The following is a 14,629-nucleotide window of genomic DNA, read 5'->3' on the forward strand; positions in this document are numbered from 1 at the left end:
GCCGTGCAATAGCTTGGCAACCTTAGGTTAGCATGCGCACCCCTCCATTTCCTCCCTACAAGAAAAGGGCTCCTGCTCCTTCTCAGGAGGCTCATGAGGCCAGAGACCTCTCTGTGGGAGTAGGAGACATTTTGTATGAAGCCCTTCCCTTTGCTGGTAGGTGGAATGGTAGTGGTGGTTTTTAATTATGTCTGATTACATGCTCTTTTTACTGCTCTCTCATTGGGCAGAACAGAAGGACCCTCCCCAGAGAAGCTGAGGGCATCTATCCCAGGGCTGAAAGCTCCTTATCTCCAGAACTATGCAGCAGCTCCAAACAGCAGCAGAAAGTGGATGTGAATACCATCTTGCATAACCTTTCTTGGAGCATGTATTGGAAGACCCTGGGAACATGTGTGTATTTTCTTTCCCATTTTATTTTTTTAGTTATATTCCTTGCCCCAGTCACTCATCTTTCAGAGTATTCAGCCTTTATTTAAAAATAGATTACAAGTTTCTTGCATGATTATTAGGCAAGCAGCAGTCTCTGATGTTGCACACTTGGTGCCAATTCAGAGCAGAGGAAGTGGGAAGAATCACAATAGCAGGTGACAAGTCACAAGGGTACCCATGGGTGTTACAACTCCCTTTGCATTCAACACCACTTGTCACTCATCTGAGATAGCTGCTAAAAGGGCAGGGCTTTTCCCAGAGTGTTAGGCCAGACAGCTCACAGTGGATCTGGGCAGGCTGATGATCCTGGACATCGAGCAGGGTGAGGGAGCAGTTCAGACTCTTCAAAGGACCTCGCAGCTGCATGCAGTCAGATAAGGGCTGGGAATGGGAGTCAGGCTTAAACATGCCTGTGTCCCTGATGTCTCTGGCTGATAGACGTGCTGCTTGTTTTTATGTCAGGATCCACATGCCTCTTTGGCAGTGGAAAGATAAAAGGGCTTCTGTGGATATAAAGGAAAACATCCAGAACTCCCATCTGAGTTCTGCAGCCTGAACCACACTGGTGGAGGAGGGCCCTGCAGAGAAGAAATGATGCAATAAAGGATCTGTGGGATAGATTGACTGGGCTCTGGTGGGCAGGGTGGGGAGCTGTGGGTCAGTGGGGAGCAGGTGTGTGCCATATTCCTGCCTCTTGCTGCCCTTCCCTCATGCAGCATGCTGCTTGTGTGGAAAATGCATTTTACCAAGGACTTGAATTTTATGGCAGACATTCAGTGACTTGCCAGCATGCAGCTAGTGCCTTCAGAAGCTGCAAAATGCCAACTTTCTCAGGAGTCCCTGGGCTTTTGGTGGTTTTTGCCAAGCATCCTTATACCTAAGTCAAGAGTGAGTCATCAGACACAAGGATGCCTGCACATCCCTGTCTGCTGACTGAGCACCATGAAACCTTATCTCCTGTTGCTAACTCTGGGAGTGATGACCTCCTACATACCCTACATGACCTCCTCTTGCTGCTGTGTGTACCCATTCTGTTTCCCAATTCTCACGTGACCTTCTTGGATTTGTTTCCAGAGCCTCATCTACCAGCATTCAGTTTTGTGGCTTATGTAGCTGTGCCTTCTTGTGTATTTTTGAGCAGATGAGATACTAATTGGTGTAGATCACATCTATTTCCAGCTGAGCTGACTTTCTGCATTTATAGGTGCAAATCACAGGCTAGTAATGAGGTACAAAATAATAACCAAGGTGAGCATATGACCATCACAGAACTGGGCTTTGCTCTTGCAGCTGCTTACATTTGATTCTGTAACAGCTTTTCAGGTTTTTTTCTTCTTTTTCTCTCTATCAAGGCTCATCAACCTTTTGTCATTTTTGTCCTAGTCACAGGCTAAGGCTTGTGCTGATTTTGTCTGGCAGTGAACATCATGATTCAAATGCAAAATTATGTGCAAATTATGTACTTCCACCTCTGCAAAGTTTCTTCACAGCCCTCCTGGGCTTTGTAAGTTGGTCAGTGGCTACATTTCCTTGGTGAGCTGTGAATTGTGTTTTGGCTACCCTTATACATCTTGTGGGCAGTTGGAGCCATAGCACATCTCAAAATCAACAACTTTTACTTTCTCTAGATTTAAGAAAGGAGCCAGATAAGTGAAGATTGCTGAAACGAGTTGTGTTCCTCCAAGGAAAGGAACTGCACATAGACATCAACACGATGATGGAGCCTTTGACTCAGCAAGGCTGGGCAGCATGTCCTCATTCCTGGTTTCCAGTGCAGGAGCTTGTGGAGGCAAAGCAAAGCCACTTACTGAAGGGCAAGAGGTAACTGGTTTGCTGCAGGCACGATGGCTGAGAGACAGCAGCAAAGCCACTCTGGCAGTAAGGACATGAAACCATGGCAGTGCACTGCTGTGACCTCCTTTCCAGCCATGTGGCCTGAGGATCAGCAATACTTGGCAGCTACACAGAGTAATTGTGGGGCGGGCATTTCCACATGCTCATTTCCTTTGTTTTAAATACATTATGGGGGAAATGATCGTCACCTTGCTATCTTTCCTGTTAGGATTGCTTTCCTAACATCCACTACAGATGTTTCTGTCTGCAATTTAAATAATGCACATAATAACCAAATAAGGAGGGAAAACTTCTAAGTAGAAAAAGTTGAGAATGGAGTGTGGGACAAGGAAATGAGTAGAGTCACCATTTTTGGATGAAAGTGGTGTAGTTAAGGGGGATGGAAGTGCAGACTGACTTTTTCGTGAGTGCACTTAGTACCTTAAATCCAGGATCTTTGCAAACAGTTTAATATTCTAAGCTAACCTCTTCCATGGATCATTCTACAGTTTAGAAACTGAGGCAAAAGTAGATTAAAAAAAAATCTTTCTCAAGGTGCAAGCTCTATGCAGAACTGAAAGTAGAGCCTGTGAGTCCTGCCTCTTAATTCCCTTCTCTGGCCACAGCTCTCTTCTTCGATTTTCCACAAATGTTTTTCACTTGAGGTATACATTAGCTTGCTCTCTTGGACAATTGCATTCAGCTATTAGCGGGGATAATAATATTAAAACAAAATGGCTGGATGTCTCTAGAGGTCTACAGGGAAGCACGAGATGCTCTAATAAGATCAGCACTACCAGGAAAGAGATAAATGCTGTAGCTAGGTACTGATTAATGTAGCACAAGAATGAGCCTTTTAATGGCTCATTAAGAAGAAAAACAACATACAGAAGTTGAGGCTAGTTTTTGGTTTTGATCATTGTTTCCTAAGAAAATGTTGCATTCTACCCAGGGGATCAGTCAAACATTTTGTTGTGAGTTTTGTGGGCTTTAGCTAATAAAGGAAGGTTACTGATGGATGTGTGAGTGCTGAATGATAAAGCATTTCTCTTGGATGAAACTTAAAATACACAGTGAGTGTCAGCATCCCTCAACAGTGCTGTTTGTTAGACAAAGCATCTCTGAACTGCAGTGCTTAGACCACATAGTCTAAGCGTGGGTTCCCTTATGTGCACCACCAGAGGTGATCTTTGTGCTGTGTTTACTGTGTCCTGATGTGTTGGGAGTGGCAGTCTCCCAGCCCTTCAGAGATGTGCATGGGGCTTCCTGAGCCCACCAGATCAAGGGATTCAGCCAGGTGCTGGCAGTCGGTGGTTATCTGCCACACGGTCTAGTGGGCAGGACTAACCACCCATCCTTAACATCAGTGAGTCCTGAGGGGAACCAAATCATTTTAGGATCAGAGTACCTGGGTTTTTGCTGTTCCTAGTTTTCACTGCATATGCTAATACTTTTTAATCCCTGTTCCTATACTCTCTGGTCATATAAAAACAACCAAATCTTAATGCCAGAGGCTCTTCTTCCTGTTTTGTCCTCTATTTTGCTCACATTTCAGGGGGCCAATCCTGACTATACAGGAGATCCCTCTGGAAAAGTCAGTGTTGGTAATCCTGCATCACTGGAATTGGAGACAAGGAGCCAGGGGCTGGGAGGTTGTCATAGGGATAGGATATAGAGAATCTGAAGCTTTGCTGGGGAAGAACTATCATTTTCCCTTTTAGTGCCCCCCCAGGAGGCCACCAATGTGCCTTTCATCCTCTTCCTGCTACGGAGCTGCCATTTGCCTGATGTTACTGACCTGAGACCTTGACAGGCCTTGGCTTAAAGTGTCCTTTTCAGGGCAAGTAGTCCTTCAGTGTACGCTTCTGGTATCTCCTACAGTAGCATGTTACACATGGGTGCTGGTATTCTGAGGCCAACACTCAGAACCTCTTCTGAATAAGCAATACTTTAGATAAATTAGGTAGATCTAATGAGATTGGATATACTGGGAGGTAGGGAGCTATCTAGCTTAGCATCTCAAATACCCATTGCAATTATAGGCTGATCGCATATTTTAATTGAGAACATCTTCCTTCCTGAGGATTTCATGCTGCTGTAATCAGACCCTCATAAAGGACAAAGCTGGGTAACACCAGCAATTGAGGGGAGAGGAAAAGTATGCAGGTATGAAATCTATGAGCTGCAAAAAAGGTAAGGAATCAATAACATGAGGTTTGGTGAAACAAATAAAGTGTGATTGAATGTTTTCACACCGTGCAATATTTGCTGCTTGCAGTACTTTGTCCCAGATACAGGCCATGATCCGGTGCTATTCAGAGGCATTTGAGAATACAGTTTCTACGAAAGATGCCATTCTAAATAAAGCTGTATTGATTCAAATAAAAGGAATAAGCTTTACCAAAATGAAAGGAGCAGGGAAATGCTGGTTGAGAAGCAGAACCTCAGGAAAGGATCTGAGGCTGGAAATAGAGTTGCCTGTGGAATAATGTAAAATGCTATCATAAAAATAAAAACTGGCAAAATATTTTTTGGTGGAAAAATGAACAGGGCTTTCCTCATAACCTAAGAAAGTCCTGATCTTCTTTACACTACTTAGGACCCAGCATAGCAGCTAAAGGAGGTGAATCATACAGGAGAGATGGACTTAAGCCCCTAGTTGCTTTTCCTTTGTGTACAGTATATCCTGGAACTATCTTTATCCTGGAAGCTTGTCTTTGATGCTCTTCTGCACATTTCACTTTGTGAAGTACCAGGTGTTCCTAACAGCTACTCGGTGCTGATTTCTAAGTCTTGATCTCATTTAAAGACCCTCTGATTGGCATTATGGACTGAATACATCCTTCTCATACCCAGTCCTTTTGTTCTAGCTCCAGTGGGGGATAAGGAGAGGAAAGTAATTTCTGACCTCTGCTAACAGGTAGGTGTGATAGATAACATACTCTCCTGCATAGGTAAGAGAGAGAGGCAAGTCAAGACCATGACACAACTTTAAATACCTTCTATCCTTATGCCCTTGCCCTCTCTTATGCCCATCTATGTGTGTTCAACAAAGACAGATGATATTCTGGGCATTGCTCCAATAAACCACCTCTTTGTACCAAAGAACAACAAAATGTAAAAGGTTTGGCATGCCAGTCATATTGCCCAGGGGTAAGACCGAGGCCAGAATGGGAGTAGCTGAACTGATGAGTAGCCAAGGAGAGAGAGAGGTGCTTCTCTGAGCTGGAGAGCAGGGGCCATGGGAGAGACCAGAGATCTATTGGTGTCATTGGGTCACCCATATCAGAACAAAAATTGATGAAGTTAATCTGCACAAGGGGAAGTCTGATGTAGAATTAAAATCAGTTTAAGTGAGGGAGCAAATAGGTAGGAAAAGGCTGGAATAGTTATGCACTGACCTTCCGAGGCCATTATTCGACAGGTGGGATAAGGTTGAGGGAAATATAAAATACCTCTAAAGTGTGTATGTGCCTGTGCATTCATGTCCTTTCTCACACATGCACCCAAGCAGGTGTGAGTTAGGGGAGGCACCCACACCCAGCCCACAACGGCACATTCATTCTTTATAGTTTCCAAGAGGGCGTTACAGCTGGCATTGCAGCAGCCACTGGAGTGCAACACAGAACTGTGGTACGCTTCTCAGCATCACAAAATTGTGATTTTAAACCCAAAACAAAATTGTCTCCTCACTCCTAATGATATTAACAATCCTAGTATTACTTGCTTATTATAGAATACAGTTCTAAAAAAGGCAGTTTGCTTGTTCTGAATTATCTGCACTTCTGAGGAATATCTGGTTTTGGGCTGTAAGACTTGATTTAGATTAAATGTGATGACAAATAAAAAAATAGAAGTAAAGCATTTAGCTGCTGTCTGGATCACACTGCAGTAGATTGCTTTCATAAAATGGCAGGTCCTCCTACAGATACAAAGGTGCAGTGCAGAGAGGACACAATACAAGCTAAGATGAATTCACCACATCTTCCCCTCTCCTGCCAAGTCAGTAGGGTTCAGACTGAACTCTGGAAATAAAAACTGCCATCTATTTTTGTGATCGACTGTGGATATAATACAGAGCATGAAATCTGGGAAGGAGGTTACAAACCTGATAGAAAGCCCAAGGTACTTCTCCCTGTAAAAATATTCCAACATTAGAAGGAGAGCTTGAAGGCTTTTGCTTTAGGAAGAAAAGGGCTCTGGCACTGGAAGCAAAATGTTCAAGGAGCCAAAAACATTTCTGTATGAATGAAGGGTGCTCTGAGAAGGAACGTGTCAGGCTTTCTGCCCTCAAGGCTGTGGACTGCAGCATTTCAGTGAGCACTACCAAGCTATGATCAAACATATTCCTTTTATTGCAACAGATCACAAGACAGTTTTTTCAGCAGACATTCACAGCAGCACACAATAGATGGTTGAGCATAAAGGGAAAGTTCTCTTTTTAGACAAAGCTACTCTTCCTTTGGAATTCCTGTAATCAGAAAATGTATTTGTAGCAGCTGGCTACTCCTGCCTCTGCAAGCTTTTTCAATCTACATCAGAATTTCAAAGGTACAGGTTTTTTAAAATGTCTCTGAGATACTGGACTCTAATGTCAGACTAAAGTATGTAACATACTGCAGCATAGGTAAATAATAAATAGCACCTTTCCAATGCTGTCACCTTCTTAATAGGAACACTAAAAGAAATGGTGTTCCTTTTCTGCTAAATTTATCGTCTGCCAGTGACTGCCAGGTGGAATCCATTGGTTATAGAAGAGTGAGAAGTGAGAATTTACACTCCCACTACCCCTTCCTCCTCACCCTCTCCCTCCCCAGCCATCCCTGCCAGCCCACCTCTTTGCCCTGGGAGCAGCCGCCAGCCTGGGGACATTTCTCCAGTGCCAGAGCTGCTGTGGCAGAACAGCACTCCCTCTGCTGCTCTCCACCATTTTGGCACAGGCTGTGGGCTTGTCAGTTGCTTTCAGGCTTCTCAAAATTTGGCAGTGGTTCTTCTTGCCATGCTGAAACTGTCTCTGATTCAGAGAGCAATGTTCCTGTGCTTTGGGGATGTTGGGATTGCCTGCCTGTGCTGTTCCAAGCAGATACTCTGCTCTCATGCTAACCCATCTCTGCCCTGGAAGAAGGTTTCTTATGGTTAGAAAAAAAATGAAAGAATTAACCACATGTTGGTCATTTGGTTTTATGCATCTTCCTTTCCTCACATATATATTGGGACACAGGGGATGTCCAAAACCTTCATGTCCCAAATAACGTTCCATTAACTTCACTACAAACCTGCCAGGGATATGGCAAACCCACAGCTAAATGCAAGTGTGGATCAGGATGAATAAGAACAATGACAGTGATAAGCAAGGCAGATCAATGTTGATCCAAGAAAGTAAACCACCTGCAAGCTTCCTATTTTGAACAGCGAGGTGTTAGTAAAAGCCTACAAAAAGAAGTACCTGAAAGAGAACTAATGTGAAATCTTTCCTGTGAGGGAAAAGTTCTTGAATTCTCTCTATTGTTTGTGGAATTCAGTGGTAGAAACTGATGTAGAGTTTGCATGGAATTGGATTAGCTGTTTAAAGTATCTCCTGCAAGCCAAATCAAACCAAATTATTCATCATAATTATCATGCAAGTATATATACATGTGTGTGTGTGCCTACCCTAGAATCTACTGCTTATTTCTAAGACATTCACAAGAAAAATTCTCATTGCAAAAGAAATCTCATTGCAAAGTCACTGTTTGTGTTCAACCTGAAATATTTTGCTCTGCTGGTAGACCCAACTCATGCTGAGTAGCCAATCTACAGCTGCTACGATTGGGAAGTTATGGCTTTAAGTTTCAAGGAAATTAAACTATCACGGTGTTTTCTGAGGTGGGGGCATTATGGGCAATGGTGTGATAAGACAATTTTCTGTTGTCTCAGAGGTGACCGTAAAAATGTCATTAGAGGGCGTCTGATTTATTCTTTCTCAGTGTTGCTTCCCAGTCAGATTTGTTCAGCCTGCAAGTAAACAGCACTTTGTGTCTCAGTGGCAGGATGGCACTTCAGAAGGTGAAAACTTGTTCGATCTGTCTCTGACTGTCACCAACAATACAATTTCTACCATCAGTGCATATGTGACCAGATTATAGAGCTAAATTAGGGTGCTGGAAAACTAAGAGCTGGTTTGCTGTTTTGCTGAGTCTACCTCTGTTTATTGCTGCTGTACTAATTCCTCCAGGCAGAGTCTCATGGAGAGTTGTTTGGATTCTTTCCTATTTAAATACATAAGTGGTAAAAGTAAATGGATGGATTTTCATCCTGCAGAGCAAACCCATTTCTGGAGAAGGCCCTTTTCTTTCTCTGATATCTAATCCTTTCCTTTGGCAAAATAAATAATGAGACAGTTCTAACAGATCTGGTTAAGCTCTGAGTCCCTTCTTAAATGACAGAAGATCAATACTATTACTAAATCCATTAAACAGTTCTTCACACTTCAGTTGTGCTCTCTCTAGGATATTTGAGAAAGAACAGAAGGGTATTTTGGCTATTATATAGGAAATGCGTGATAAAGCCTCTTCTCATGTTCCACTTTCTCTCCCTGGCTCCAAGCCATCCATTTCTTCCAGGCTCCCACATACCTTGAATCTGACTCACAGGCCAGAAAGAGCCAGAGACCTGGGATGCAGGAGGGACCTTTGTCTTTCAGTCTCTTATGCCAGGCTTGAATCTGTCAGTAGTATCTGGGAGTTCTGGGTTTTTGTTTAACTCTCATGACAAGTCGCCTGAAGTATATCTCAGTTTCTGGTTTAGTTTTTGATTCAGTGCCTGGTTTTTTGCTGCTACACTGAAGGCTTTCACAAGAATCAGGGCATCACAGCACTGTGCACATAAATGAAAGTACAGTTTTGCAGCAGATTTTGAGGTTTTGTATTCATTTTCAAGCCAGCGATTGTGACCAAGTATGAGCAAAGGACATGAGCCTTAGGGACAGGAATTACAGAATCATAGAATGGTTTGGGTTTGAAAGGGACCTTAAAGACCATCTAGTTCCAACCCCTCTGCCATGGGCAGGGACACCTTCCACTAGACCAGGTTGCTCAAAGCTCCATCCAACCTGGTCCTGAACACTTCCAAGCATAGGGCACCCACAACTTTTCTGGGCAACAAGTTCCAGTATCTCACCATCCCCAGAGTAAGGAGTTTCTTCCTTATATCTAATATAAACCTGCCCTCTTTCAGTTTAAAGCGATTCCCCCTTGTCCTATCACTACATGCCCTAGTGAAAAGTCCCTCTTCAGATTTCTTGAAGTCCCCTGTATGTCCTAGAAGGTGCTATAAGGTTTCCCCAGAGCCTTCTCTTTTCCAGGATGAACAACCCCAACTCTCTCAGCCTAACTTCATAGGAGAGATGCTCCAGCCCTTTGATCACCTTCATGACCTCCTCTGAACGTGCTCCAAGAGGTCCACGTCCTTCTTATATTGGGGGTCCCAGGGCTGGACTCAGTACTCCAAGTGGGGGCTCACGAGAACAGAGTAGAGAGGAATCAGTTTTCTTTCCAAGCCAAGGCAGAGGGAGATTTTCCTGTGTGATTTGATTAAGAACAGAGACAGCTCTAAGGCTCCCACACTGCAGCTGGGCTCTGTGAATACTGGTATCTTTTTTCAAGCAGCAATCTGAGGTAGAGAATCTCCTTCCCATTTTTAAGAACTGCTGAGGAAAGTTTTGGTGTCCGCAACATGACACATCTGTGCGGAATGAGCAGCTCTGCCCATTCCTCCTGTCAAGAAATCTAGAATTGATGTGACAGGACAATGCCTCCCAGTCAGCAGTAGTTACCACTTCTAGAGCCTTACCAGAAAGGTCAAGTACCCAAAAGGCTGGGAACACTGAATCCTCTTTCTCCACCAGAAATGGTCCCTCCAAACGAGATAGTCCTTGGATATCTCAAAGGTTAAAGGCAAAGTGTTACAATAATTCAGAAAATGAAGTATGCAACCCACGGTCTGATGTCACCACCAGCCAACCTGAGAGCTCCATCTGCATCCTGCTCCCTGTAACCACTCTGTAATTATGTCTCATTGTACAGCATTTTTGTTCAACAACTCACTGGCTGTTTTTCACATCAAATGAATTATTCAGCAGCAGATTGTGTTCTTGATTCTAACAACAGCAGCAATAATATTTCATGCTCATAGAGTCCCTTCAAAAGTGTGCTGGAAACATTATTTGTTGAACTCTTCCATACTCAGCAACAGAACGTGGGGCTACTTCAGTGAAGTGAGAAATGAGTCTCAGCACAGCGCTCTGACATGGGCCAAATTAGAGTGCAGAACTAGAAGTCCAGCTTCTACTGCCTTACCCAGCTTTTCTTCCCCTCTGAGCTACTTTTCAGCCCTGTACCCATCTATCAGATCCTCAGTCACTTTAATCACCATTATTTCCTTCAACACCTTGGGGAAATACTGATATTTGTCTGGATCCGGCCCACATTCTCAGACTAAATTCCCATGAGTACTTGGTGTTTTTTTAAGATGTCTTTAGCTCACTGCTCCCATCAAGAATGGTGAGCATTTGGATTATTTCCCCTCTGGGCAGAAGCTGAACCTCACCAGGTTGGGCTGTGAGCACAGGCTGAGTTTGTACATGCAACAAATGATTTAGTGAAGGTGGATGATGCATGTTTGTATTTGGCTCCTTCACCTGCACTTCAGGGGCACACTTGGAACCTGTGCTTGCCTGAAGGTCTGGCGTGGCAGCACACATCACAGGCTTTATGCCTTCACTAATAGTCTTGGAGAATCAGGGACCTACCTGCCCTCCAAGCAATGGTCTGATCTCAGCAATTAACATCTTCAACATGAACCTGGGCATGGAGCCCACAATGGGTCAGGAGTTCTAGCAGTCCTACAGCCTGGTTCACTATAACCAAGCAGCTACAGATTTGACTCTGCTCTTGCCACAGGTGTCCCATAGAGATCTGGGACACCATCAGATCAAACTCAAAGCTGGCTTTGCCCTGAAATTAGATGCTCAGTAATGTTAGGAGATCACTGACACCACTTCAAGGTTTTCAGAAACCTCACACTGCTTGTGACTAACGTGGGGCATGTTCCTTAGGTCTTGATTAAAGACAGAAACACTGAAATGTGTGCATTCAAATCTCATGACCTACCAAATCAAGTCCTCTGTTGCGCACACTTTTTCTTGTGAAAGAGCAAACAGCAAGCCAAATATCAGAATGTCTTTCTGGATGACACTGAACTACTCACTACCTGTGAGTACAGGATAAAAATCTAGGAACAGAAGCCAAGCCATAATCTTCATAGGGTGATGTACATGGTCTCTTGAGGATCTTTTCCAGTCCTATTTTCAGAGTTGATACTTCCTCAGATTTATGGTATGAGATGATATGGCTTGGCTTGGCTTGCTCATCATGCACAGAGCTGTGAAGTCCTTGCAGGGACTTTGTGTTTATACTGATGATGAGTGAAAAGCAGAGATGTCATCTTTTATTAGACAGCCATCTTTCATTAGTCATATGTGAGTCCATCTGACATCACAGAGATATAAACATCTGGGATCCCTAGAGCTCCACATCAGTCTCTAGACTAATAACAGGTGGAGTGGGAAATGGCTGTCCCAGAACACTGAAAATAAGAGGGATGTCTCTCAACAACAGCGTATGTCATAGAAGATGCATTACTTCAGAAGAAAAATGGAGCTCATTTTATAATGGGAACCAGTAATAATGACACTGTGGGATTCCTCATTTTTCTATTGCTTTGAAATTTGACTGTGTATGCTCTAAATAACAGGATTTTCCTAGCTCATAGTGTTGTATTTCCAGCCACTGATCTGAGAGTCAAGCTATACAGTTACCTGTAATCTGCGGATTCAGACCTTCTCTCATATGTACATCTTCTCTCATATGGAAATAAGTTTCCAGACATCAATCAAATCTTCCAGACTGACAGCCTGTTGAACAGCAACTTGACCTTGCCAGGTTGAGGCGAAAACCTAAGTCTGGGTTGGTGCTGTGACACGTTGGTTTGGTAATGCTCAAGGCAGGCTTTTCTCTTGCTCAGCCTTTCCATTTTGCCGGGACAATGACTAGATAACTATTTTTCTGTGCTTATATGGAAGCCCAGGCCTGTGTGATACAGTCCCTGCACCAAAGACTGGGATAGTCAAAACCAATGAGGGTTGTTAGCAATGTGGGTATGCCAGTCAGAGTCAGCCCTGGCTTTGTGACCCACCCCTGCAGTTTGCAGAGCTGATGTGAAAGCCTGGCGTCTGGACTATGAAAGGGTCACACATCTGTTTTGCTCAGCTGATGCTGAGACCTGGCTTTTTGTGAGCATCCTGGCTCAGCCCCCATATCTTGCTCAGCCAGAGGTCATCTGAAGGATCCCATGAAAGGACTTGCATCTTGGCTTGTGTCCTTGGGCTTATGTGGTCTCCCCGAGTCAATGCTCAGAGCTTGCTGGGAGGCAGCTGAGCCTCAAAGACAACCTACTGAATTCAGCAAGCTGTTGGTTGGATCTAATTCAGCCCCAGCAAGATGCTGGAGACCACCTCTGAGTGAGGAATATGCAGTTTGCACGTGGTCATTTCTCTAACCAGAAGTTTGTAAGAAGTAATATGAAACAGCTGGGATTTTATTTGATGCCAAGAGATCTGCTGTAACCCAGTACTGCTGCTGCGTGAAGTGGAGGAAGTCTGCAGAGTCTGTAGCTCTACCACCAGCTCTTTTCAGGGAGCTGATAACGCAGTTCACCCAGCACATGGCTTTCCCCTGAGGCTGTTCCAGGCTATGCTAAAATGCTTTCTTTGAGCTGCCATCAGGAAATAAGAATAACACAGGCAGCCGAGTGGCTGCAAATTATCCATTGCTGGTTAAGAAGTGAAAATCCTTTGTTCCCAACTTAAATTCTCCAGCTGCCTTTGCTAAGCAAAATCAGAGAAACGCTTAGTCTATCTGTTTCATTCTGGATAATCTGAATATTGGCCACATTTTTCCAGTGGCCACTAAAATACATTTTAATTTTAGTATCACATGCTCAGCAACAGTTTCCATCTAGAACATGAGTTAAAGATCTTGCTGCAGGAGGAAACAGGTGCAACTACATCTGAGTTTGGACCACTGCTGAAGGAGAGGCATTGACAGCAAAAGCTCCCCCCACCAAACTGAAACAGCAGCCTGCTTTATGGACAACTTCAGCAGAAGGGCTGGAATCTGAAGTCACCAAGAAAATATCAGCCTTGGAAAAAAGCTCTCATTTGCTTTGTTTCAGGTCTCAAAATAACTCTGTCCCCAAAACACATACCAAAGGTGATTTACCACTTCCAGCTAGTATAGGTCTTAAAATGATGATGCTATGCACAATGTCCCTGTCCCCCCCCTGCCCTGATGCTGCTGTCATGTGTTAAAAAATATATCACGACAAGGCATTTGGTCTGTCTCTTGGTATAGCACATCGGAAGCAATACAAAGGCAAAAGAAAGGGATCAGCATTTAAAGGTGCAGCAGATAGCCACTGCCTGAGATCTCCTCCTTGTGTCCTCAGGATGATATCAGTTTCACTATTCCTCGCTCTGTCTTCAGAGGTAGAGTCTGGTCATCCAGATGACCAAGTCCTACTAGGACTGGAAGACCTATTATCAGCTCTATCTTTTGATTTTTTTACCATATTTCATTTCTCTATTTCCTCTTTCTCTTGTGTTTCACTCCTTTTTGTGTCATTCCAGAAACCCCTCCTCTGCCCTGGAGTCAGACCTCCTGCCAGGCCCTTTTGACTTTCAGCTATGGGTATCTGTGTCTTTTTTTCCTGTGTTCCTTTTCCCACCTAAACTGTCCTTTCCTTTCTTGCTCAAACAGGATCTCAGATTCTGGATTGCATCTGCTTTGATTGATTGGTCTGCAATGACTACTCAGGCTGGTTTTCACATTCAGTGAAGCTCTTGCTTCCCTTGGAATATCTTCTCCCTCCTCTCTCTCCCTGGGGAACAGTGTGTAAGCAGTTACGTTCACTGCAGATTCATGGCCAGATAAAAGCCTGCAGAACTGGGAACTGTAACAATATAATATATAATAATATACAACAGCGATAATGGGTAACCAAACATTTGCCCTGCTCTTATTTCAGCAGTCAAGCAGTCAGTAAGAACATACCAGGACTGGCTGAGCTGGAGCAGGTCCTGCTGTGGAATGGACTGGGCAGCAGGTGGTCTGGTCCAGCTCTGTCTTGTACATTTCTCCCCTCAGGGCTGCATGTCTCAACCTCCTCATGCACCCACCCACCCACACATTCACATGTGTGTAGATGAGGAGAGCCTCCTTAAGTGATGAAAAAAAAGTCACTAGTCAAGATGATTTAATATTAAATC

General features: G+C 43.9%; 1 protein-coding gene across 3 annotated transcripts in view; it reads left to right on the forward strand.

The window, feature by feature from the left end:
- The window catches only part of MAP3K9 (mitogen-activated protein kinase kinase kinase 9), a 130,239-nt gene that overhangs the window by 64,739 nt on the left and 50,871 nt on the right, over window positions 1–14,629 (forward strand). Inside the window, exon 13 of one of the 3 annotated variants that reach the window (XM_017830623.1) lies at window positions 2,061–2,253. The exons of 1 other annotated variant lie outside the window; for it this stretch is intronic. The gene's annotated coding sequence lies outside the window, so the exon portion shown is untranslated. Of the gene's footprint in view, window positions 1–2,060; window positions 3,158–14,629 lie in introns of those variants that run through there. One more of the 3 variants, XM_017830622.1, reaches the window with a different exon arrangement.

The sequence above is a fragment of the Lepidothrix coronata genome, unplaced genomic scaffold (assembly GCF_001604755.1).
Source record: "Lepidothrix coronata isolate B3197 unplaced genomic scaffold, Lepidothrix_coronata-1.0 Scaffold182, whole genome shotgun sequence".
NCBI classification, from domain to species: domain Eukaryota; kingdom Metazoa; phylum Chordata; class Aves; order Passeriformes; family Pipridae; genus Lepidothrix; species Lepidothrix coronata.